The sequence below is a fragment of the Pinus tabuliformis genome, chromosome 4_2 (genome assembly GCF_031772625.1).
Source record: "Pinus tabuliformis cultivar Carrire ecotype Pingquan chromosome 4_2, CPIR1, whole genome shotgun sequence".
NCBI classification, from domain to species: Eukaryota; Viridiplantae; Streptophyta; class Pinopsida; order Pinales; family Pinaceae; genus Pinus; species Pinus tabuliformis.
This window is the reverse complement of record NC_142304.1, coordinates 580949663-580976660: the sequence shown is the minus strand read 5'-3', so window position 1 is coordinate 580976660 and position 26998 is coordinate 580949663. Positions and strand designations below refer to the sequence as shown.

Here is a 26998-nt window from a genome sequence, read left to right as displayed (position 1 = left end):
AAGAAACCCAATCATATTTCTCTCTCCTGGTGATTCATGGTAGACCTTAGGCAGCCTAACACCTCATTGCAACCTTCATCCACCTTTTCCACCCACTCTCACACCCTCAAAACAGCAAAAATGTCTCTCGGCCTCCTCCTGTAGGCCTCCTATAGTTTCCCTGTTTTCCTCCTGTAGTTTTCTGTGTCCTCCTGTAGTTTTCCCTATAGGATTTCTTTTGAAAGCCGAGTGTGGGAAAATCCTCCAGAAGGCCACCTAAGATGTCCTACGACCCATCCACACCATCCTACATCCTCCCAAGCTCCAAAACCACCCTCTAATGCCACTTGTTCACTACCACACTCACACACAATAAATTAGATGAATGTTAAATTCACATAAAAACACATAAAAACCCAAAAATGTGTTTTTTTATTATTCACTTCCAGAAATAGCATGGTTAGATGTTGTTTACTTCCTTGTGTAGGTAATGGCATTTCTTTCATGGTTTTCATAGTGTTTTTGGCAAAGGTAGAATTAGCTTGTTAAGTAGGGTTTACTAGGTTTTGCTTTACATTCCAGTATTTCTCCTTTTTGCAAGTAGAATAGCATTTGTAGAGTAATATTTCTTTCCTTTCATCACACACAGAGCTTCTCCTGAAATCTATAGAAGTTGGCTTGAGCTCCTAGTGATCTCACGTCGACTGACCAAGTGACAACCTGCAGTGAGAACTAGTACTTGTGCATATAGCACCGACACTTCCAAGTTTGTTACGAACTACTGGGTTGATAAAAGTAAAGTTGGTAGCCCAGAAGTTGCAACATTCTTGGTACAATACTGGCTCTCACCAAGGCTTACAGGTGAGGTTGCATTGTTGGGAATGATTAAAAATTGGCGCTTGTGATTGTTCATAATTCAATGCCTCAGGTTGAAAAAATGGTCCAGGAATTCTAATTCAAGATTTATTTGGCAGAGCAGGTGAGTTAGTGGACCATTAAACTGGATGAACTGAATTTCAAGGATGGGCATAAAGTTAATATGTTCAAGCCAAGACTTTAGAAAGTGGTGGTAAGGATGAATGTAAGAATTTAGCCTTCATGGTGTTAAGTTTTCTACTATATTTGGAATTGCTCATCCTAAGGGAATGGATTTAGTCATCAATGGTTGTTTTTTGTGTCTGTGTTGAATGATTAGGTAAGTCCTATGCCCATTCAGGTGCCCATGTGCAATGCAGGGGACATAGGGCCTCAATGGTTGAAACCCCTTCTGGAGACCATATTTTTTGTGCCCTGTAAAAGCCATGGAGTCTCCAGTAAGAGTGAGTGCAATATTTATTGTTTGGATTGTATGGCCATTGCATTATGCTCTTACTACCTTGTCCATCATAGAGACAATTATATAGTCCAGGCACTGGAAATTCAAATAATTTCATCATGACTGCTTTTGTTTTTGAAGTTCTCTATTGGGAAACTAATGGGTTGCTGATGTGTCTAGAGATAATGTTTTTCCCATCGCAACCCCAGAACTAACTTCTAGTTATGCGTGGTTCTCCTCTTGACCATACCCAACTTACTCGCTCTCAATTTTGGATTGCGGTTTTTCTGTTTAACTTTTAACTCAATGTTCTCTGCACAGGTGCTCTAATCTGTTACTAGAGGGTTGCACCATTGGATGGTTGCCTTCAGCAGTCTATCCCCTTTTCTGTAATAGGTACCTCTCTCTCCCTTGGCTACAAAAATGAGGAAAAGGGATAAAGCTATTGGATGCTTTGACAGGCTTACAGGTGAGGTTGCATTATTGGAATCATTGAAAATTGGTGCTTGTGATTGTTCATAATTCAATGCCCGGATTGAAAAAATGGTCCAGGAATTCTAATTCAAGTTTTATTTGGTAGAGTAGGTGAGTTGGTGGACCATTAAGCTGGACGAACTGGCTTTCGAGGATCAGCATAAAGTTAGTCTGCTCAAGACTAGATGAAAGAAAGTGATGGTAAGGATGAATGTAAGAATTTAGCCTTCATGGTGTTAAGTCTTCTGCTATATTTGGAATTTCTCAACCTAAGGGAATGGATTTAGGCATTAATGGTTGTTTTTTTTGTCTGTGTTGAATGATCAGGTAAGTCCTAGGCCCATTCAGGTGCCCATGTGCAATGCAGGGGACATAGGGCCTCCATGGTTGAGACCCCTTCTGGAGACCAGCTTCTTTGTGCCCTATAAAATCCATGGAGTCTCTAGTAAGAGCGAGTGAAATATGTATTGTCTGGATTGTATGGGCAGTGCATTGTGCTCATACTGCCTTGTCCATCATAGAGACCATTATATAGTCCAGGTACTGGAAAATCAAATAATTTCATCATGCCTGGTTTTACTTTCCAAGTTCTTTATCAGGAAACTAGACCATTACATAGTCCAGGTACTGGAAAAATCAAATAAATTTATCATGCCTGGTTTTGGTTTTGAAGTTCTTGATTGGGAAACTAAGGGGCTGCTAATGTGTCTGCAGATAAGACGGTCTTCATACCATAACGTTGTTCCTGTTTCTGAGATTCAGAAAGTGCTCGACATTAGTTGTGTGCAGACTTACATTATAAATAGCGCCAGGATTGTTTTTCTCAATGAAAGGCCTCAGCCGAGGCCAGGTAAGGGCGTTACAAATACCTGCGAAATATGTGACAGGAGCCTCCTAGACACATTCCGCTTCTGTTCTCTCGGTTGCAAGGTATGACATCCATGACTCTTGGTATTGTGGAATTCTTTTTTCTTCTGTTATTTTTATTCTTTGCATCAGGCCATTTTCACTAAGAACAATTCCAATTCCCTACACAAACTAAAACAATGAACTCAGATTTCTATGTTTCAAAAAAATAACATGACAAATTTAACCAAGAATGTTATTCAATAATTTATAAAGGAATAATATTATTCCTTTGCAGTAGATTGTGTTGACCAACATGAGTCATGCCACATACTCTTTGCAGTAGACACCTTCATAATTGCATGTGTTACAACTTTGAGGTACATAGTGTTCAGAAGCATAAGGTGAAGGGGATTTAATCCAGGTTAGTGTGTAGAAATGAATATTTATGAAGTTTGACCACTTCTGAGATGGAAAGTTTAAACTTTATGAATAGGTATTGGCTGATAGTTTTATGATTCACAATAGCAAAATTTTCATCAGTAGAGTATATGTATATCATCCTGTTTAACTCTATTTGCATTACCGTAAATACATATCAATGAGAGTTAGACTCATAGTGAACGAGCAGGACTGGACTGGATACTTATCAGATAATCGCCAATATGTCAAAATTTTGCTCAGTATTGATAATATATGTTGAGATGGCCAAGTTGGTCTAAGGCACGAGATTAAGGTCTGGTCCGAAAGGCGTGGGTTCAAATCCCACTCTCAACAACCTAGGGGCGTGAGCTCAAATCCCACTCCCAAAAACCGAGGGACGTGAGTTCAAATCCCACTCCCAACAGGGAAAGTTTTCACAAAAATTTAGCATACTAGGATGAAAATAAATTTCAAACAAATTAAATAGTTGTGAGGATGGCCTTTTCACAAAATGTCAGCATGCTAGGATGAAAATAAATCTCCAACAAATTAAATAACTGTCAGGCTGGCTGAGTGGGTGGTCTAAGGCACTAGATTTAAGTTTTGGTCTTCGAAAGAGGGCATGGGTTCAAATCCCACTTTTGACAAAAAAATTAGGAATTTCCTATTAATAAATCTAACAAAACAATTAGGAATGTCCTATTAATAAATCTATGTTTTTATCAAATGCGATTCGTCATGTTTTCTTCAAATTAACCATTTTTCATATGTTTCAGTCCTATTACTTACAAGGCCACATGATATGCAGGTTAGGACATCAAAGACAGAGTGCGAGAGGTTCCGAGTTCAATTCTCGGAATGCCTCGTAATATGGTAACATCTGCTCTTTTCTTTCGTCATGTTTTCTGGTGTGATTCTTGTTGAGGGTGCGACAGGTCCCGAGTTCAACCCTCGGAATGCCCCGTAATATGGTAATGTTTTCTCTTTTGCTTTCGTATGTTTTCTTCAAATCAACTATCGTTCCTATGTTTATGTACTGTTACTTACAACCAATGTGATGTACGCCACAGCAAAGGCCATATGATATGGAGAGCTGGAGATCAAAGATTGAAAAGTGTGTGTTAAACAAGGATGAAGGTCCGTTGTTCCCCAAGGAAATACATAAGAACTACATAAAAGAAAAAATGATGTCTGTAAATTATATTTAGCACTCCTAAATGATTATAAAATATTTTCAAAGTTTGAGAATCTGTCATTATCTCAACTACCACTTGCATTTAACTGAATTTGATAAGTATAAGTCATTTGGATCTCTTAAATACTTGTAACACTTTTGAGAATTTTTCATGATGTTAACTACCAATGCATTTAAGAGAGCGGGATAAGTGATGATGCTCATAGGTTTTCATGGATATCAATTTCCATCCACAGTAGCAACCAACTTACCCAAAAATATCATGCAAATGCAGTGCACCCAGTAGTACTTGACACATGCAAACCTAGCTCTTAGGTCTGATAGTTTGGCTGGATGTACTGTGAAATAACAGTTGGTGGATGTCCGACCCCTGCAACTTCACCTTACCATCCTTCGACATCTTGAAACTTAACCAAGAAAGACTTGAAATCTCCTCCAGCTTTGACATTATGCTCGACGCCGGCTGAGCTCATCCTACTTCACCACATCATCCTAGAACAAGCCCGAGAGATTGAACCCCGGCGAGAGGGAAATTATGTCGAAGGTGGAGTTCATAGATAGGTCTTTACTTATGCACAATGAATTCGTAACTACTTGCAACGAATTCGTAACTATTTTCTGGTGATAGAACGGTTTAGCCTTTCTCAATCATCTAACATACAATCTTGGGGTGCATAAGGATGACAGGTGGGCAAGAAGGGGAGTTAATTTCAAAGAGGGACGCCTTAAGACGTAACTAACAGGTTATTGTGGATAATCCAAACATGTCAGTATGTATAAATGAGTATTGGCCTTTGGATTTGATTAACTATCAACCTAAGTCATATATGGTTATTGTGGATAGGTCAAAAATGTGAGCACATATAAATAAGTATGAGTAGTTAATATATTATTATTATTTGATCTAATTGTAAAATTAGGAAATAAATACATTAATTAATTAAATTATTCATAATATTTTTCAATAATATTTAATAATAAATCTTAAATCTTTATATTTATCTAATAATAAATTTGGAAAAAATGTTTAATTTAAAAAAATTGATTCTTGGTTAATAATGTTTTGATAATATTCTTCCACATTAATCCTAATGAGTGTTTTTTGAGTTGACTTTTAAAACCAACCAATATAATTTATCAACCAAAGACTTAAAAATATGATCTATCTAACCGGAAAAATAATATAAAGATGCAAAAGAAAAAAAATTCAAAAAACAAACTCACAACATTTGAAGTTCAAAACATTGGTGAAAGTCAGAAAACAATATATCCAAAAAATAATAGAATAACATATGATGAACCTTAAGAAATAAACACTGAAATAGTGCATATGGTCATAACTTGTACTAGTCCAATATTTTAGACCTTTTTTTTAACGTTATTTATATTAAATTAGATTTTTTTGAACATATTCTTTTCTGGCTTTTGACATTTCCCATCTTTGTTTATTTTTTTTTTACTATTATGAATTTGTTTTGAGTTTTTCCTTTGCATTTCTACGTAATTTATTCCCTTGAATAAAAAATTCATCGAAAGAAGTTTTTCCATTGCATAAAAAAATGAGTTAAATATTCTTAACCTATATTTTGAATATTTATAATGGATATTGAAGATTCACAACACATTGTCCACTTACACTGATTTTTTATTTAATTAATTTCGTTTTTAATAGTATAATTATAACATCACATTATAAATTTATTTATTTTTGTCTTTCTTTTTAATTAAATAAAATAAAAAAACACATTACACTAAAAATCATACAATTATTTTCTTTATTCATAATAAGTATTATTCTACAATACAATTAACACAAGTAAGTATTAATTGTGTTCGAAGTTTGAATGAAAATAATTTAGAAAATATTTTTATATGTTTAAAACAATTGATATAGGTTATGTTTTGGAAAACGATTGATAATTTATTGTATATGGACATTATAAATCAAAATAAATTCAATTTTATAGAAGTTTTCAAACCAAACCAGAGAGAATTCCATCTGCCGACTCAAAAGCAACATTCAAGGCCTTAGAAATGTGAATAGTGAAATATGGAAAAATGATATACTTGAATGCAAGGAATATTGTTACTTTGTTGTATGTAAATATTTTTTATTAGTTATTTTTAAAACTATTGTTGTAAGTGGCCAACAGGCCATGGGAGAAAAACTAAATGTTAAATGATATTTTGAATAATAAACAACTAAGAGTTAAAGCTGGAAAATGTGAGAAAGAGAGTCTTGCCAAATCTCAGATTATTATCCACTAAGTTGAAGATAAACACGAACGGAATGGATCTGTGGGAGAGAAAAACAAATTTTTAATATGTGGGAGAGAAAAATATTTTTCCCTTGCCTTTTCTTAAAAAAAAGAAACAACTTAGGCTAAGGGATAAGAAGAACTCTGAAAAGAAAGCCACTGTCAAAGAAACATAAAAAAAAGGGAAAAAACCTAAGCTAAGGGACAAGAAGAACCCTGAAAGGCGAGCCACTGCCAAAGAAACATCTTCTAAGAATCATGTATATGATACATGAACTTGAATTTGCAAGTGGTTGTTGATTCAAGCCAAGATGCTTCTCGGCTCAGGGGAACTAGAAGATTTAGTTCAAGGTTGAGAGGAAAAAGCATTCCCCAGTTGCATTTTCCAGCCAAGGCATCAGTTAGAGGCTTCTTTACTATTGTTGTTCTATAATAAGTTCTTATTTTACATTTAGGGTTCTGATACAGAATTGAACTAGAATTGTGTGGTCAACATAGATTATTTTATAAATGCAATATTAACAAGGGAAGCTGCATCGCAACAAGTCCCTGCCCCTGGAAGGCTTTACAATGTCTTAACCTGGAAGGATTTACAAGTTACTGTAGAAGAATAGTACAGTGCAATTTAATGCCCCTAGAGTCTGCATGCTTGCCAAAGATGCAGTCCCAGTCCCGCAAAGAGATCCTCAGGAAGAAATGCTGCCCTCGCAGACGCCATCAACCATCAGAATATTAACATGGTATTGTTTATGTTTTATGCGAGTCGTCAGCTATTGATTCCAGGTTGTAAATTCTTATTGTTTCCATGATTTACATTGTAAGGAATAGTGATGCATGTGACTTTTCAGGCTGCATATCAAATGCCTTCTTCCGGATCTGGGGTGCATGCATACCAAATGTCCAGATTGGGAGGCTTCTCTGTCACGTTCGATGAAGGCCAAATATAGGTCGTTGAAACAGGTGGATAGAATTTTCTCGGAATCTATTATCGAGTGAAACAATCAATTCGATCAATCAATGCATCTTCTGGAATATGGGTCAGTCGTTGGAGAGATAACCATTGTTGAAAGATACGAGTTAGCCCACCGTCATTTGCAAGGGAAATTCCTTGATCATAGAAATTGAATGTAGCAGGGATGACAGAGAATGGGAAAGGCATTATCTAGAGCAACAACAGTGGGAGCATAAGTTGGCTCCTGCAGCCGGATAAGAGACTTTGATCCATAGCTCTCTGCAGCCGGATAAGAGATTTTGATCCATAGCTCTTGTGTCACTATTGACAAAACAGATCAATATCCATTATATATTAGAAGTCTTCTATCATAATATAACAACAATATAATTTTCACATTCAAAATATTTTTGTTAAACATTGTGGCTACGGTGTCCAAGCATTTAACAAGATATGTATTTAGCATTGAAAAACTTAATAAGTATTGGGAAGAGCAGTGAGTTTATTTGCATCTATTGGACTCAAACTTGATTGAAAAGCAATAACCCTAGTTAAATGCGATAATATTTGATTAATTTTGTGTTATTGTGAGAATAGAGTGTGCGTAATCTATTATTGTGACTATTTGGTTTATCGAGATTGCATATTATTGATTCCAGTTTGATTTACAAATATTGCACTTGTAATCGTTAGAACAATGGTTTAAAATTATGAACTTATAATATTTCATGGATAGTGATAACATAAAATACTATTGGATGAACGAGTTTTTGATGATTTAAACCATATATCTGTTGCTTTGTTTTGGATAATTATTTGCGGGAAATTAGCTTTTAATCTTAAGATTAAAAAGTGTGTTTTTTTTCAATTTTGTTTTTCTTACACCCACATTAGTAATTTGAACATTTTTGGCATCAAGATATGATTTGCAAGAATCTAATAAGAAAATCATCGAAAGTCTCACCTTCAAATCGGTGAAGTAATTTAAGTTGACTGCAAACCTTTTCATAATGGTAATCATGAAAAACATTAAGAAAGCTTAACACTTAATTAGGGGTTTAACATCAACACCAAACTACAGTTTTCTGCTATCAGTGAGTTGCATGCAAGAAAGGCAACGGACGAAGAAAGAACAGCGTAGACTGCAAGTCCACAGTACATAGTGATATGATTACTGATTGCAAATGGAGGTTACTGTAAACACTGTTCTTATATTCATATGGCAAGTCTTTAAAGCAGTCTTCATTGTTGTCATTTCAGCTTTTCTTAATCATGGATGTCGTCAAGTGACTCAAATATACACCTTGTAGAATCTGCTAACTGCTTCGAGCTAATTTTTTTCCAGTACTCACGTTACTGCAAGCTATAAAGTAGAGTAGACACTGGCTTCTAAATGATATGAACAATTTGCTGGAAAATGGAACACAAGAAAAACTGTGAATCGATACTGACCCCCTCGAAGAAGCAGATAAAAAGCCCCAAGCCCCAACATCCATTATGATTAACCCAATACCTTGAAAGACATAACTCCAAAGCTAGCCATCGTAAACTCAGTAAAGTATTTAATTTAAAAATAAAAATAAAAAATTGTTATTAATAAATATAAATCAAAGTGCCACATTTAACACAATGATATTAGATATTTTCGACAGATGGTATCCATGCCTGCATACTTTCACAAGTATGCCACATGGATTTATGCTCAGAGACGATAGCCTGCCATTTTTCCTGTTAAAGCTAATCGAAGGTGGAGGTCACCACTGGTTAGCTTTCCTGAGAACGTGGCGGTCATCACTGGCTAGCGTTCCTGAGAACCTGAATTGACCAAAACTCAAAGATCGAAGATTCTCCATGCGAAAATCATAGAGTTCGCAGCTTCCATTCCGAATCTTGGTCTCGGTCGAGTTTGCAGCTTCCATTCTGAATCTTAGTCTTGGTCTAAGCGGTATGAGTTCTTTCTGTGCCTTGTTTTCTGTCCTTTATCTATTAGCTAGTCCTCATCTGTAGAATTGTCCGCTTTCCTGTGAGTTTAGCCCGAGGTTGGTGTTAGAATGTGTACATTTTGACAACATGTGAATCAACAGTTGATGTGAGATTGCCTTGCAAATTTCATGGAAGGTATGAATGCCGCAATGCTAAAAAGAGATAAGGTGTCATAATCATTCCATAATTTTCCTAAATGTGAAAGTGAAATCTGCTACCGGTAATGGTTTTGATGAAAATAATGTAATGAGAAATATAATAAAGAGGAAGAAAAAATAGCCATACAACCCACAAATATCTAGCTTGAACCATGGCATTGGACGGAAGGCCAATGTCTCCCCAACTGGCAGTTATAGCTGCTTGTGAACCGCCTCTATTCCACAGGATTAGAACAACTCTGTTATTGGACATTGCCCCAGCCCAGACCTGCAGTTATTTATATGTTCAAAAAGACATTAAGAGAAAATATGTCAAAATTACAGTATATATTTTAACATTAAAGGCCAAAAAGAGAAAATGCATAAAAAGGATAAGAGAGAATGCATAAAAAGGATAAGAAAGGCAGTGCATACAAATATGGAAACTGTGCATACATTTCGACATAATCTTGAGATAGAATCATATGCCTCAAGATGCCCTTGCTGGCTGACTTTCTTCCCTTGAACTCCTAATGGGTCTGTACAAATCCATAAGAGTAAGAAGATATCAATCAACTCAAAATATATTTTGAAATTCATACTAAAAAATACTTGTTTTAAACGATTTTATAAATATGACCTTGGTTAACACTAATGACTTCCCTGTTGCATTCTACAGTGTGTCTATATAAAAAGAGTAATTTGTTGACTCCATGAATTCTGCTATGCATACTCCGTTTTGTTCTGTTATTGTTCCTATTCTGTTTCATTCTATTATTGTTCATATTTTGTTTTGTTCTAATGATCAATTGTTTTCAGTTGTTTTCAGTTTTATGCACTACTATTTTCTACCATTTGTTACCTTGATCAAAGCCCGTATGCTGAAGTGTGACTGGTACTGGTACTCTGCAATGCTCATATTGCCATTTTCAACCTCAAACATGTCGGGATCTGATTCCAGGTCGGGGATCTGATTCCAGCAATGACCAAAAACAAAACTTAAATTGGTAAGAGGTTGAAATTTATCATGAAATATAAGCAGAAAAAAAATTTGTTTGTAGTGATGGTCAAATGTTTCCCTGTCAACACGATTTATATAATATCAATAAAGTTGTAATTTACCATTCCATCTACCGACCTTCTGCTCATAGAACCGGCCATACCTGGGAATCGCGTTGGGTAGATGGGCTTTGGAATTTGCATTTTCATATCACTGCCTAAGATTTGCACTTGCACATTCATATTGAGATTTTCACTTTCATATCGCTGCCTTTCAGTTTCATATAGCTTTCTGAGCACTGCCCATATCTGGGAATCGCGTTGGATAGACGGGCTTTCAGATTTGCAGTTTCATATAGCTTCCTGAGCACTGCCCATATCTGGGAATCGCGTTGGATAGATGGGCTTTCGGATTTGCACTTTCATATCGCTATCGCTGCCTCTGCAAGTAAACCACTGCAGAAACCAAACACTGCAGCAAGTAAACCAGACACCGGAGCAATTTGAATTTTATTGCAGCGCTTTAAGCAAAATACCTGTTACATGCCCACAAAAAGCATAGATGTGGTGGCAGGCGTACATGTAACGGTGGCAAAGTAGGGAAGAACGTAGGCGGTGGTTCATGACACCTCCCGCCATGCACGGACACCTGCACAACACCCGTTAACATCAAACCGTAGCATACCCTGCAACCTTAGCATACCTGTTTGCAGATAATACGAATTAACGAATTAATGTTAACATTAACATGAGACCGTTGACGGTCAGCCATAATGAACTGGGCCTAAATAGCAATTTAGGCTATGCTCGGGCCTCTTCCGCCTCGGGAAGAGGCCAAATAATATGGCAAAGCCTCAGCTCAGAATAAAACTTTGACTATCTCCGCACATCACCGCACAACACATTTGGGAACTTTATACTAATCACCGAATAACACACTAATAAAACTGCAAACTAATGTTAAGTCGAAGTTGTTCGATTACTATAGTCCCTGCCGATTGCCAGATGGTAGGGACTAATAAAATGGTGAATGGAATGATTGATGGGTGAACCGTTACAATAATTGATCTAGATTGCAAAATCCAATAGTATTAGATCCGAGTATGCATTCGATTTGCATAATACATAAATGAGTAGTGAATGGTTAGACTTAGTCTTTCATTCTATATCACAGTTGAGTGTTAAATTCTATGTACATATGGGGTATGCTCGATGAATTGAGAAAGAAAAACGAATGTTCATATTGTGTTTTTATATATGTATAATTTTAGAATTTTGCTACAATAGTTGTGAATATAATAATTTGTATAATGGCTTACAGTAAGTGATTACTTGACTGATATGATAGGTTATCTACTATAAAATTGTCTAACTTCATATATTATATCTAGTCCCTACCTGATCTACTGATGACGTAAGGTGATTGGTTGTGGGTCTGTGTATGCCTTGAAACCTTCAGATGGGGAATGCAAAGACCTGCTAGTGAATACGAAGAGCAAGTCACATCAAATGCGGTTAAGGTGGGGCACCAGTGAGTAAAGTCGTTGTCACATGGGGTAGAAGGTTTAGTATTGAACAAACCTTACCTAATGTGATTATAGTAATAGAGTGGTTCTACAAAAATGAAAGTATGGAAGGGATCTCCTCTAACCCTCCTTTTCCCCATCAAAAAGTGATATGAGCTGGTTGCTATAGGAATAGTAATTATGTTGGAAGAGAGACTTCTCTTGCAAAATTAAATTGAAGGCACGAGATAGCCAAACATTTATGAAATCAGGAATTCAGTACCAAGGATCAACTTAGAAAAGACAACTCGAACCAGACAATTTCAAGGATTTAACTTATTCGCTCCCTGGATTAAAGCAACGATATATAGAAGTGTATGAATATCCCTTACGTATTGAAAGGGAAGTAGAAAATTAATACATGGACAATAATCTATAAATCACCTAAGAAACAACATATTTATCATTAATTATTAAACCAAAGTACCTGTGTAATAATTATCTTGAATTATTGTAACTATTTGGAGAAAAAAAAATATGAACTCAAATCATTCGAGATCCCCACAAAATTAGGAAGACTCAGATTCTAAAGGATCTAAATGAAGTTGGTGAGTCAAGAATATTCTACTCTTGTAGAACTTTAACAAATTTAAATATCATGCCACAGTAAACAGTAGAATTGAATAACGTGAGAAATACAAAAATACGAGTATAACTACAATTCTTTTGTTGGAAACAAGAACTCAAAAAAATATATATATATACATGTGTATGAAGACAACATAGGGGATATTTGGGTGATATCTATATATATATATATATATATATATATATATATATATATATATATATAGATATATATATATATATATACAGATATATATATACAGATATATATATATATATATATATACGCTTAACCACAAAACGCTATGGGAAACCAAGAACTTTAATAAAAAGCATGAATCTCTTCATTAATCTTCCATAGTACTCGAATATAGCGAAACACTGCATATATATATATATATATATATATATATATATATATCATAGTTTTCAAAAATGGCCTTGCTAACTGGTTACTGGTCTAACCGGCCGGTTAGCAGTCCCACCGGTGGAAACCGGCCAAAAAACCCAGTCAGGGGGGCATTTCTCATTTTTTTACAAAAAAACGGTCCTAACCAGCCGGTTTGTATCAAACTCGCTGATTCCATCCTAAATTGACTGGTTAGGAGGCACGTCCACCATCAACTGAAAAATCGATTTTTTGACTATGTTTTAGGGGTTTTGGAGGGAAACTAAGGGTTCTTTCCCTCCAAAAACACCCTCTCCAAGCCTTTAAGAGGCCCCTCTCCCTCTCATTTGTCTCACACATCTCATTTGGAGTGTTTGTGAGTTTTCTTTGGAGCTTGGAGAGTGATGTGTTTTTGTTGAAGTAGTGGAACAACAAATTTTAAGCTAAGTAGTAGTCATCATGCCTCCAAAAGCCAGAGATATTGCATGGTCTCATTGTGATATGATTGATGCCAAGATGATCTGCAAATATTGCCAAAAATCCATTCAAGGAGGGGGTATTAAGAGGTTCAAGCAACACTTGGCTGGGATGGGAGGCCATGTAAAGCCATGTGGAGCACCAAATGAAATAATACGGCATATTAGGGCAGAATACCTTCAGAGGTTTGAGACTCAAGTCACTGAACCAATAGAGAAGTTTGTGACTGCAAAGTTTGGTCGAGACTCAACCAATTGAGTTTAATCATGATGACCCATGAGAAGTTTCAAGTGATAATGTTGATCACTATTATAGTATTATCATATATGTAGACTTGAGTCTTGTATTAGGCCACTGGCCCCATAGTTTATAGGCTTTGTTTTTGCACTCTAGAGGCCATTTAGAGCCTCATTGCTTATGTATTTTGTCAATGATATGTATATAAATGAGCAATCTTTGCATATTTTGTCTCTATTGGCTTGGAATCATGGTTTTAAATATTAAAAATAGTTTTCTTCATTAAAAATTAATTATTTAATGTATTTTTCTAAAACAGATTCGTTTAGACCAAACCAGTCCCAGTTAAACCGATTCCGATCGGTAAACCAGTTCATTAGGTGGACCGGTCTGGTCACTGGTTCTGGTTTTAAAAACACTGATATATATATATATATATATATATATATATATATATATATATATATATATATATATATATATCCTAGGAAAATGTAAATTGGTTAACTATTAGATAATGAAGAAACTCAAAACAACAGAAAGGACTTTAGACCCCTCATATAATATTTGAACAGTTCATGTAATTGGAACCATAAGAAAAGCACTGTAAAATTATAATCTATAGGGGAGATAATATCCAAAATCTGTGACATTTCATGTAATTGAAAACTAGATGAAGAGAAACATTGTATTCACAATTTAATCAACTATTACAAAAGAAAATATAATAAGGTGAGGGCACAAAAGTTATAGTGTGGGGTTAAAAAATTTCACCCTTCTTGAACGCTGTTATGCCATATTTGTGTCGTAGTTTACTTTTTGCGCCATAAATAAATACAAAAAATTTAGTTACAAAGCATCACTCAGGAAAGATTAGGGAGGCTCATAGGGGTAGTTTCCTCGATCGAATATGGAGTTACAGTGTGAAAAATAACCATCATAGTGACACATCCATACATCCATAAATAACCGACTATAAATTCAAAGGTACCCACCTATAATAACATGGAGGACTGATGAGAAAACGTTGTGCCAATTTCCAATTGAAACCATAATAGAGGGAAAATGCACCATAGCTAATTACCTGCCACCAAATGAAGTAAATAATGGATTAGGGCATAGGCTACAGTAAAATTTAGGAAGGAAATGAACATAGAAATATAAGAAAGGTGCTAAGATCAAGAAGTTACCCATATTAAATTCATTTCGGAATTGGGTGCCTCACAAATTACCTGTGAACAAAAATCATAAATTAGAACATGGACCATAGATCTTGTTTCGTAGAAGCTAGCAAGGAATGGTCATCCAAACATAAATTAAATGCAAGGATTCCTGATAATGAGAAGGGTAACATATCCTTACTGGGTAATAATTGGCTAAACCCTTGCTTGGAAACATACTGCTTCTAAGCGAATGAACGGTAAAAATGGGAGCCATCTACATATCAAGTTCAAACCACCACCGAGATATTTGAGTAAAGAGCTTTGCGCCATGGCCAATGTTAAGGAGAAAAACAGGGGTTGGATCCATACCCAAAATTTGTAGGAAGGTTATGCATGTTAATAATGAAAAGGGGTTTTAATGCCAGGAGGAATGATGGTCACCATATCCCAAAAGTAACCTTTGACGTGAAGCAACCATAAACCAACCATAAACCCTTAAACGTAATGCAGTAAATTGATATGGGAAAGTGAGAGGGAGAAGGTTAAATGAGTGGAATTTGTGGAGGTTTTCCACTACACCATAACCCACAAGTGTTGGTAAACTTTCCAAACTAGTAACTAGGATCCCTGGTGTGGAAATTATGGATTCCATAGAGGTGCAGAGATTCTTCCAACACCCCCCTCAAATGCAACTCGGGGGAACCGAACCTGGGTCCAAGGTTTGCCATTACACCAAAACCCGCAAGTGTTGGTAAACGTTACAAACCAATAACTAGGATCCCAGGGTGGAAATTACGAATTCCATAGAGGTGCGGAGATTCTTCCAATAGAATTTACCTAAGAGAACAAGGGAGTCTTGCTTGGGTGTTAGAGTAATGGATAGAGAGTGTGGGAACTACCACGAAAAAACAAAAGAAGAAAGCCATGTATTTTCCTTTGCTACTGCTATCAGGAAACCAAGCAAATAAAACCAAATAGAAAAGTTGATGCAAGGTGTTGTCGTTCCAGACAGTCTCTGGATTGCAAGGACACTAGTGGCTAGGACATCCAGATTTGGTGCATTCTGATTTACCTTTGAAAATTGAGAGCACCATTTGTTGTCATTTATAATTCAAGTTTAGTCGGTTTAGGATATTTCATAAAGATAAAACTCATGAATTATACATGAGAGATACACAGTGGTATTATCTGTCAATCAACAGTGGCCAATACCATTTGAGGGCTTACAACTAATTTGCATTGATATAGATACAATAGCATAAGGAATAAGAAATGAAATCCATCACATAGAGCTTAAAAACTCCAAAATTCTATATATATGGATTTAGACAGAAATTATAGAAAGGAAATGTTGGTGGGTGCTAAGATACATGGAGCGCATTTAAAGATTTGACTTCCAAAATTCATACAGGCATTGTTAATCAATAATTTAATTTAAATGAATTTGCATTTAAGAGGAAACACATCTCACAACTTCTTAACACGAAATCTAAGATGAAAATGTAACATTTGTGAAAACACGAATGGGAGAAACTTACTAAAATCCCAAAAAATAAGGAATCACCATAAATATTGCATAAATATTTTGTGGAACATACATGCCAAAAAAACCAAAACAGTGCCTTCATGAAACAATAAGAATTTATTTTCCAAAATTGTGAACCCTTCTTTAGCCTTTCACAACTAAATATATAGTCCTTCTTAGAAAGAGAAAGGTCGTTAACGAGATATTCCTTTCTTGATTTAGTTCATCCTCACAAAAACATCTCAAAACTCCAGCGTGTGCAAATACACAATTGTGCTTAACTAGAATGTAACCATGTAACAAAACAAAGTAAAAGAAGTAAGTGAAAATAACATAAAAGTAATTGAAATGCCAAATTTTGCATGATCAGGAAAATCATCAAGAACAGTGAGACGATGTGGTCCATTGTGGAATGTGTTGTACCTGTGGATCAATGACTTGGACAATTGGAGGATTAATAAATGGTTCACACTGTTTCCATAAGACTTGAGGTGGGTGAGGAGTAGAGCTTAACTGTTTGTAGCTAATATTAAAATCAATTATACTTGAGTAGTCTAGCTTTTGATCAAAGAGACTTGTAACCATCCCAATTGGTTGAAACTCTCTCTTTAAGAAATTTACCATTGTTTTACCCTTAACAGTGGCGATTTTCTCATGGGATGAACCTACCCTGCTTTTAGCCTCCATCATCTTTTGATTGTACTATTCTTGAGGGAGAAACTCCCCACAAAGTCCCCAGTAGTTAGGTATCCCAGCTTGCATCTATCAAAATCTTCATTGCCCCTTCCTTTTGTACATTGACAAGCCTCTATTATGCTCTAGCTCTAGCTTCTTCTTTCAAAACAACTTTGGAGATCTCCATCACAGCATTGACCCTGTCCACTACATCGATAGGTCTCAACTCCTTGGTTGTCCTTTCATTCACAAAACGAATGAACCTCTAGGCAATCTGGGAGTTCTTTATACTTACCTCTTTAGTGTTCATGATGAATGGTTCACACTCCCTACTGGTAAACCTTTGCTCATTTATTAAAGTCACATATTCCTAGTGCAGATTCATTTCCTCAATAATCCCATCCCACACCAATTGCCTAGCTTCTAGGAGGGACATGTTTCCCTTTTGTTTTGGCCTTTAGCTCATTTATCTCCTATGTTATAGCCTATAAGTTCTTATTGGCATGTTCAACATTGGTTACTATGATCTACAACTGTTTTTCCTTTTGATCTAACTTAGCATTTGTAGAATCTCAGTCCCTTTACGTCTTCTTCATTTCAATTTTTGAGAGTTGAATCTCTGTCAAGGAATTCATGAGGCATTTGGTGGGGTTCTGGGAGTCCTCACACACCTTATAACACATACATGAGTGTCTATCATCCTCTGCAATTCACTCACTATTTGTTCCAGAGCTAATACTTCATCTCTTCTATCAGTGAACTCCTTCATCGGTTTCTCTTTCTTTATCTCAACCTGTGCCAACTATTTTGTCTGGACATGTTCACTGCTAGGGATCTTAGCCTATGCCTTAATTCCTGATTCTATTTCTGAGTTTGTTGGATAATGACTTCCACAGTTGTTTTGTTATCTAGGTTTACACCCAGTTTTATTATCAACTCTATATGACTCCTCTTGGAGATGTAAAGCTTTAGAGTTGGCCTTCTCCATTTTTACTCTATTGGAGACTTTTTCTATAAATGTCTCTATTGTACCCATGGTCATGAGGTTCTTCCCAAGATCGTTATATAACATCTCCCCTACCTATTTATGTATGTTTATCTTGTCTAGTAAAGAGACGTTTGTTACGTTTAGAGAGACATCTAATGTTTTGAACTTAGGTCTTGTAGGAAATGATTGTGTTAATGGATGTTGCAGTGAAATTCTCATTTCAACCTACTCTAGGTCAATAGCAGTCAGAAATCGAGTATGAAGGAATGTTGATTGAGAAGGCATCACTCTTTGCATCCTCTCCTTGACCTTTTTGTTGCTTTATTCAATAGATTTTCCTATAGGCCAACTAGATCTTGTAGTAGTAGCATTATCCTCAGGTTCTGGGATGACTATATTTCCATTACTTGAAGCTACAACTAGTGGTGGATTTTCTAGGGTAATATGAAAGTCAGGATGATCTGGCACTAATTCCTCTAGTTGTATCCCAACTTCTTCTTCCTCTTCCGAGCATTGACTTCCATCCTTTTTATTTATATGGGCTTCCTCCATATTAGTATCCCCAGCTGAGTCAATGGTCCTCTTTGACACTTTACACGTGTTTACTAGGGATTCGATCTCCATTTCTGTATTAAAAGGCCATGATTCAAAATTAGCTTTCCATTCAATTTTGGGCTTAGGCTCATGTACGTAAGTTGATGCTTTAATATTTTATATCCTTCGAGAAATAATGCCTTGCGGATCATAATGCCAAGTGTCTCCCTTTTTAAGTTCCATGGACTCAAGTAAGGCCTCAATTATTTTAAAATCATGCCTTGTGTTTACTAGAAAAGGACCCATAGGTTGTCCCATTTTAAAATATAACCCTACTTTGCTGGTACAAAATGAAGCAAGTCAACATTAAGGATTTACCAAATAAATTCAATGGAAATAATCCTCATAGGCATGAATACTGGTAGGCCATATGGATGAAGTTCACAACTATAAACTCAAAGCTTTGTGTAATCCTCATAAAGGTATCAGTCTCCTACCATATCATCCTTACTGAATTGAAGGAGCTCTTTTTTCTGTGGGAAGGTTCTAGGTTGCGAGGCCCCATGGATAATATTGTATGCCATGGCCATGAAGGTCAAGATGAATTGGGAATACTATTGAGGATGGGTCTTCTTCTCATAGAGATATTCCAGTCAAAGACATAATTTCATTGTTTGTTGGGAGAAAACACATGGAGGTCAAAACATGGGAATTCTTCAATATGGGTATATAGGAATAGGTATAACATAAGGGAATAATAGTGAAAGTAAGCAGTGGTGGGGAAGGAATGAAGCTGAAAACATACGGTCGTGGATAGGTAGAGAGGGATGTTGAGCGGGAAACTGGGTTGCTTCATTTTCTGAAGACACCCCAGAATGGCCTTATTTGTCATGTGAGACCTATATTTAGCCATTAAACATGTGATTAAAGACAGGATGGGTCAAACAGACTCTTGGAAGAGGGTAATTGAAAAAAACTCCTCAGGAGGAAGGGATTTAACTCCAGGGGTCAAAATTTGGTCTAGGAAGTACTGTTGTTAATCGTAAGGGAGAGTAACGAAGTGGTGAACTAAGGTAGCATCTGTGAATGACTACATTGTGGAAGAAATATGGAAGATTAAAGCCCTTTGGATCAAGGTAGGGGTTACTTCCATAATTTTAGTCCCTGAGGTTGAAACAAATCGGTTCTTGTCTTCTTCGTTCACTGCAGCAAGCCAAGATATCGATTCCAGGAAGTGATGAACTGAAGGTGTGATTTGAAAATCCAGGCTAGAGTAAAAAACCCTAAAGGTGTCTTCTTCCCTCACATGGCTAGAAAATAGGTCAAAGAAGAGGTCAGTGAGCTGATAACAACAAGTGGTGTCTGTAATTTGACTCTTGGAATCCAATAAGGGCTCGAGACCGGAAGACTTAACCTCACAAGGTTTATGGGTTTTAGGCCAAGTTTTCTTCATTTTATTAAGCGAATCAAAGTAAAAAAATAGGTGGTCAGGGTGTCAAGTTACCTGAAGCCTATAGGAGTAGGTTACGTTGAGAGAGGTCCTTATATGGTTGGGGTACTCTAAGCGGGAGATCCTGCGCAAGTGACTAAGAGGGGATTTTATTGCTGGGAACTGTAGAGTAGTTGTCGGGGAAAGGTAATTTTAGTGATAAGTTACTATATAGTAAAGAGGGAACATGCGCCAAAGTGGTGAACTTAAGGATTAGAGGAAGGGTACATGTAGGCATAGGGTTGTTTAGGAGAGAGGGAGGCAAATAATGGGAGCGGGAGAAGATAATGTTAGCTTTACCCTTTACCTTTTAGCCATGTGGTCGCTAGTCATGAGGGACCAATGGGAGTGGCCCATCTATCAGGTGGTTCCCACCATACTAATACAGGAAATATCGTGAGCAGATTGGACTTTCTCTTTTCCCCCAGAACCAATTAGGACCATTGAATTGGTGTTGAATTTTGAACATTAGCATTGTTATACCCTTTAACTCTCGTGAAAGTTACACCCTCAGAGTTCGTGTAGGAGCGTTGGAGGGTAATGATGAACAATGATCCTAGTGAAAGAAGCATGCCTTTTACCCTGTGCTTGAAATACCATAGAGTCCCTTGATTTTTTGGGTCACGATTTGGACAAAGCCCCAATAGCATAACAGGTTGCAGTACAAATTCTTTATCAAATAAGCTTGGTCCTTATGTTTTTCCCTTGAGAGTGATTCTTCCTTTAGCTTTGATATTCATAGTCTTATTAGAATCCTTCAAGAAATTTACTACGACTGGAATGTGATACAGGTGGAACCCGAAGGAGACTTCCTACTCGGGAAACTCCGTACTCTGGATCAGAGAGAGACCATGCTCTAGAATCCATTTGTTTCTCAAGTTAAAATACAATGGAAGTAATTTACTCCAGAGGAGGCTACATGGGAACAAGAGGATTCTATGGAGGAAGTGTACCCATGTTTATTTCAATAAGAATTATTTTGATAAATAAAAACACCGAATATAATGTTATTTCAAGAGGGGGAAATGTAACACCCCTCCATTGTATGTAAATATTTCTTAATAGTTATTTTTAAAACTCTTGTTGTAAGTTTCCAATGGTCCATGGGAGAAAAAATAAATGTTAAATGATATTTTGAGGAATAAAAAACCAAGAGCTAAAGATGGAAAATGAGGGAAGAAGAAGCTTGCCAAATCTAGAAAGAAAAATATATTCATATTATTATCGACTTAGTAGAAGATAAGAACTGAAGGAACATATCTGTGGGAGAGAAAAAAATATTTTTAATCTGTGGGAGAGGATTATTTTTTTCTTTCCTTTTCTAAATTGAAAAAGGAAATAACCTAGGCTAAGGGATAAGTAGAACCTTGAAACGCAGAACACTGCTAAAGAAGCATCTAATGAGAATCATGTATATGATACATGAACTCGAATCTTTAAGGGGTTGTTAATTCAAGACAAGAGGCTTCTTGGCTCTGGGGAAACCAGATGATTTGGTTCAAGGTTGGGAGGAAAAATCATTTCCCAGTTACATTTTCCAACTAGGGCATCAATTAGAGGTTTCTTTACTATTGTTTTTCTATAATAAGTTCTTATTTTACATTTAGGATTATGATAAAGAATTGGATTAGAATATCTGTGGTCATAATAGATTGATTTATGAATGAAATATGGGTGAATATTTACCATAATTGAGCTATATTGCATAAGCTAGTAATAATAGTTCTAAGTATGCAGTTGATTTGCATAATAATTAAATGAGTAGTAAATGGTTATACTTGAATATTTTATTCTATATAACAGTTGAGTGTTAAATTTTTCGTACATATGAAGTTTTCTCAATGAATTGACAAAGGAAAATTAATTTTCATATTGTGTTTTCATTACTAGATGTATAATTTCATAAGTCGGCTACAATACTTGTGAATAGAATAATTTACAGAACTTCTTATAGTAACAAATTATTTAGCTAGTATGATAAGTTATCTACAATAAAATTGTCTAACTTCATATACTATATCTAGTCCCTACCTGATCTACTGATGAGGTAGGTGATTGGTTGCGGGTCTGTGTATGCCATGAAACCTTCAGATCGGGAATTCAAAGACCTACTAGTGAATAGGAAGAGTGGGTCACATCCAATGCGGTTAAGGTCGGGCACTAGTGAGTAAAGTCACTGTCACTTGGGGTAGAAGGTATAGTATTGAACGAACCTTAGCTAATGTGATTATAGTAGTAGAGTTGTTCTGCAAAACGGAAAGTAAGGAAGGGATCTCCTCTAAGCCTAATTTTTCCCATCTCAAAGTGATACGAGTCGATTGCTGTAGGAGTAGTGCTTTCGCTAGAAGTGATACTTCTGTTGCAAAATTAAATTGAAGGCACAAGAAAACCAAACATTTATGAAATCAGGAATTCAGAGCCAGGGATCAATTTAGAAAAGAAAACTAGAACTAGACAATTTCAGGGATTTAACTTATTTTGTCCTTAGATTCAAGAAATGATATATAGAATTTTATGAATATTCCTTACGTATTGAAAGGGAAGTAGATAATTAATACAAAGATAGTAATTTATAAATAACCTAAGCAATAACATATTTAAATGGGGAACAATAGGTTATCATTAATTATTAAACCAAAGAACCGGTGTAATAATTTTTTGGCATTATTGCAATTCTTTTGAGGAAATAGAAAATATGAACTGAAATGGTTCGAGATTCCCAGAAAGTTAGAAAGACTTGGATTCTAAAGGATCTAAATGAAGTTGGTAATTGAAGAATATTCCTTGTTCTACGTAGGCCTCTAGAAATTTAAAAAAAGTAAATATCATGGCATATTAAATAGTATAATTTATTAACCTAAGAAATACATACGAGTATAACTAAAATTCCTTTCTTGGAAACAAGAACTCAATAACAACATGGATACATGTGTATGAAGACAAAAGAGGGGGAATATGTGGGCTATATATATATATATATATACACACACGCTTAACCACAAAACACTACAGGAATCCAAGAACTTTAATAACAAGCATGAACTTCTTCATTAATCTTCCATAACACTAGAATTAAATGAAAAGTTGAATATATATATATATATATATATATATATATATATATATATATATATATATATATATATCAAAAGAAATTGTAAATTGGTTAACTATTAGATAATGAAGGAACTCAAAAGAGGGGAAAGAACTTTAGACCCCTCATATAACATTTGAACAGTTCATGTAACTGGAACCATAAGAAAAGCAATGTAAAAATTACAATCTTGATGAGAAGTAATAACTTATAGCAATGTGACAATTCAGTAACCAGGTATGTGAGTAAAAACAACACTAAATGATCAATTCCAAAAGGAGAGATAACATCCAAAATCTGTGACAATTCATGAAATTGAAAACTAGAGGAAGAGAAAAATTGCATTAAGAATATAATCGACAATTACAAAAGAAAATTTAATAAATTAAGGGAACACAAGTTACAGTGAGGGTCTCGAAACTTTCACCCCTCTTAAACTGTACTATGGCATCTATGTGTCATAGTTTACTTTTTTGCACCATAAATAACTACAAAACCTTAGTAAGATTAGGAAGCGTCATAGCGGTAGTTTCTTCGGCCAAAGATGGAGTTACAGAGTGAGCAAGAACCAACGTAACAACACATCCAAACATCCCTAGATAACCATCCAACAATGCAAAGGTACCCACCTATAATAACATGGAGGGTTGGTGAGAAAACATTGTGCCAATTTGCAATTGAAACAACAATAGAGGGAAAACACACTATAGCTAATTACCTGCCACCAAATGAAGTAAATAAGGAACTAAGATATAGGTTAGAGTAAAATTTAGGAAAGGAATGAACCTAGAAAGATAAGAAAGGTTGTAAGAAAAAGAGGTTACCATTATTAAAGCCATTGCTAAACTGGGTGCTTGAAAAATTACCTCTGAATAGAAATCATAAATTAGAACTTGGACCATAAATCTTCTTTCACATAAACTAACAACCAATGGTCATTTGAACAAAAAATAAATGAATGGATTACTGATAACAAGAATGGTAACATATCCTTACTAGGTAATAATGGGCTAAACCCTTTCCTCGCAACATACTGTTTCTAAGCGGATGGAAGGTAAAAATGGGATCCATATGCATACCAATTTCAAACCACCACTGAGCTAGTTGAGTAAAGAGCTTTGCACCATGGCCAATGCTAAGGAGAGAAACAGGGGTTGGATCCATACCCAAAATTTGCAGCAAGGTCATGCCTATTAATAGTGAAAATGGGCTTTAATGACAGGAGGAAGGATGGTCATAATATCCCAAAAGTAACCTTTGATGCGAAGCAACCATAAACCCTTAAACATACTGTAGTAAATCAATACAGGAAAGCAAGATGGAGAAGGTTAAATGAGTGGAATTTACCTACAAGGACAAGGGCATCGAGCATGGGCACTAGAGCAACAGACAAAGAGAGTGGGAACCGCCCTAAAAAATAAGGAAGAAAGCTAGTTATTTCCCTATACTATCGGAAGCACGAAACCAAGCAAATGAACCCAAATCAAAAAGTTGATGCAACGGATAGGGTTATGATTATTCAATCCAAGGGGATTCGTCAATCTAAAGTGAAGAGATATACATAGTCGATTACAGTTTCCACCCACGAAAATTGGACTGGGCAGGGAATGTGAACACCATGTGATAGTATTTGAGGTGGAGAGCAATGACTGAACAAGATAGGTAGTGGTAAGGGCCACAGGGGTGCATATTAGCTCTTTAATATATTTAACTTAATTACTAGATTGTATGGGTCACCATTACATGGTAAACATAGGGTTAATAGGTAAATAAATATGGTAACAACAATCAAATGTGACGGGTTTAAAGGGGACCAAGGTGTCCCTTAATGTAAATAAAGTTCTAAGCCCACTTTAACATAATTTATGATCTAAGAAATTAAAACTGTAAAATCAATATTGACCTTAATGTAGCTTAAAAATTATATAAGTTATGATGGCATTGTGACTAGTAAATCTAGAAGTATTTCCCTTATACTTTAGAATAGATTAGATATGAGAATTACTCGATCATGATATAGAAAAAAAAATCACTTAGTGCTTGTGATGTGCATTTACAAAATTCTTTAATGTTTTAGATGAGGTCTATGAAAAGATATTATAATTTAGTGGTATATTTTACTTCTCTTTCGTATAATCACTTTCGATAGTCATAAATCAATTAGGTGAATGCATGAAGATGGGTTACGCTTTGGGTCAAATGTGGCAATGGAATTTCAAAATTTTATTGTTTTATCAAATTGGATCCCTCAAATTTCATATAATCATTGTGAATTTTTATTTGGACTAAAAACACAATTTGCGGAGAATTATGTTTATGTCTTAATGATATATTTTGTAAAAAGAATTAGTGTCATATAATATTTCGATTTTCCATTAAATGAAATGCTTTTCCTTGCAGATTTTCACACATCTTAAGAGGTATATGTGTGTTGACGTATCATAACTTAGTGTTGACGTATCATAACTTAGTCTAGAATATATATATATATATATATGAGAATGACCTACATGGAGATAATTAATTTTTTATATTATATTTTTTTAATGCAAAATTATAGTTTTTATTATTCTTTGAATTTGGTGAAGTAATATTTCAACTACATTTTGTAAACACATGTTTGCGTAAGTTTTTCTTCAACTATTTAAATAAATTGAAAACCCAAGACAACCCAATTGAAGAGGACTCATAAATGATGATAGTGGTATTTTTTTAAAATTTATTTACTATATGTATTTTATGTTATTGATTATTTATTCAACCCTTTTAAAATTGTTAAAAAAATTCCAAACGTTATGCTTAAAAGAAATTAGATGAAATATATCATATGAATTCGAAAATATCAAACGCATATGCCATTGGATAGAGTTTTCCTTCATAAATCCAACATGTTCAACTCATACACCAAAAAACAAATTTTTCCCTAAGTCTTTTAGCGTAAAAAATTGTGTTGTAGGAAATTTTGCAGAAGCGATGCTGAAATTGTGAACTTTAGGACTTTAGAGGCTTGAATGAGTGCTTAAATTTCAAATTCAAATAGCTCGATTGAGAGTTTCATAAACCCTCGAGTGATCTATTTACATGGTTAGTAGGGGCTTGATTGAGATATATGGCTTGATTGAGCCTCTATAAAAAAAATTGTGAATTTCTTAATTGAGATTTTAGAATCCATAAAGATCTAAAATTTAATACATAAATAATTTAACCAAGTTGATATGATATTATTTTACTAAAAAAAACATTGAACTATATCTAGGATATGAAGAACATTCGAATTTTTTTATGTTCTTGCATCTAGATGCAGATTGTATAGCCAAGTATGTCTATTCATGCTCAAAATATACCTTATCATATACCTTTGAGTTTGAATAGGTCATAAATTTATGTTCCACAAAAGTTTTTACCACATTTTAGAATTCCAAATTTTATTATAATGTTTGTTATCATGTCACCTAGAAACCTTATTAAATGTAATATTAATATTAAAAAAATAATGTTAATATATAAATAATGTTAATATTAATAAATTTATTAATTTTAGATTAATATAATATTAACTTTAGTATAATATAAAAATTGATATATTATAATATATATTAGCACAACCACATTAATAAATATGGTTGACATATGTCATAGACGTTAACAAAAGAATCATTAACACAAAAAGGGTGATGCATGTTGACTAATATCTTAATTTTATTTAACCTATTTTTTTATAAATCTAAAATAATA

At 35.0% G+C, this 26998-nt stretch overlaps 1 pseudogene; it reads left to right on the top strand.

The window, feature by feature from the left end:
- The first annotated feature begins 2056 nt into the window (after nt 1-2056).
- On the top strand, nt 2057-2704 carry LOC149170634 (protein RGF1 INDUCIBLE TRANSCRIPTION FACTOR 1 pseudogene; annotated as a pseudogene).
- The last annotated feature ends 24294 nt before the right edge of the window (nt 2705-26998 follow it).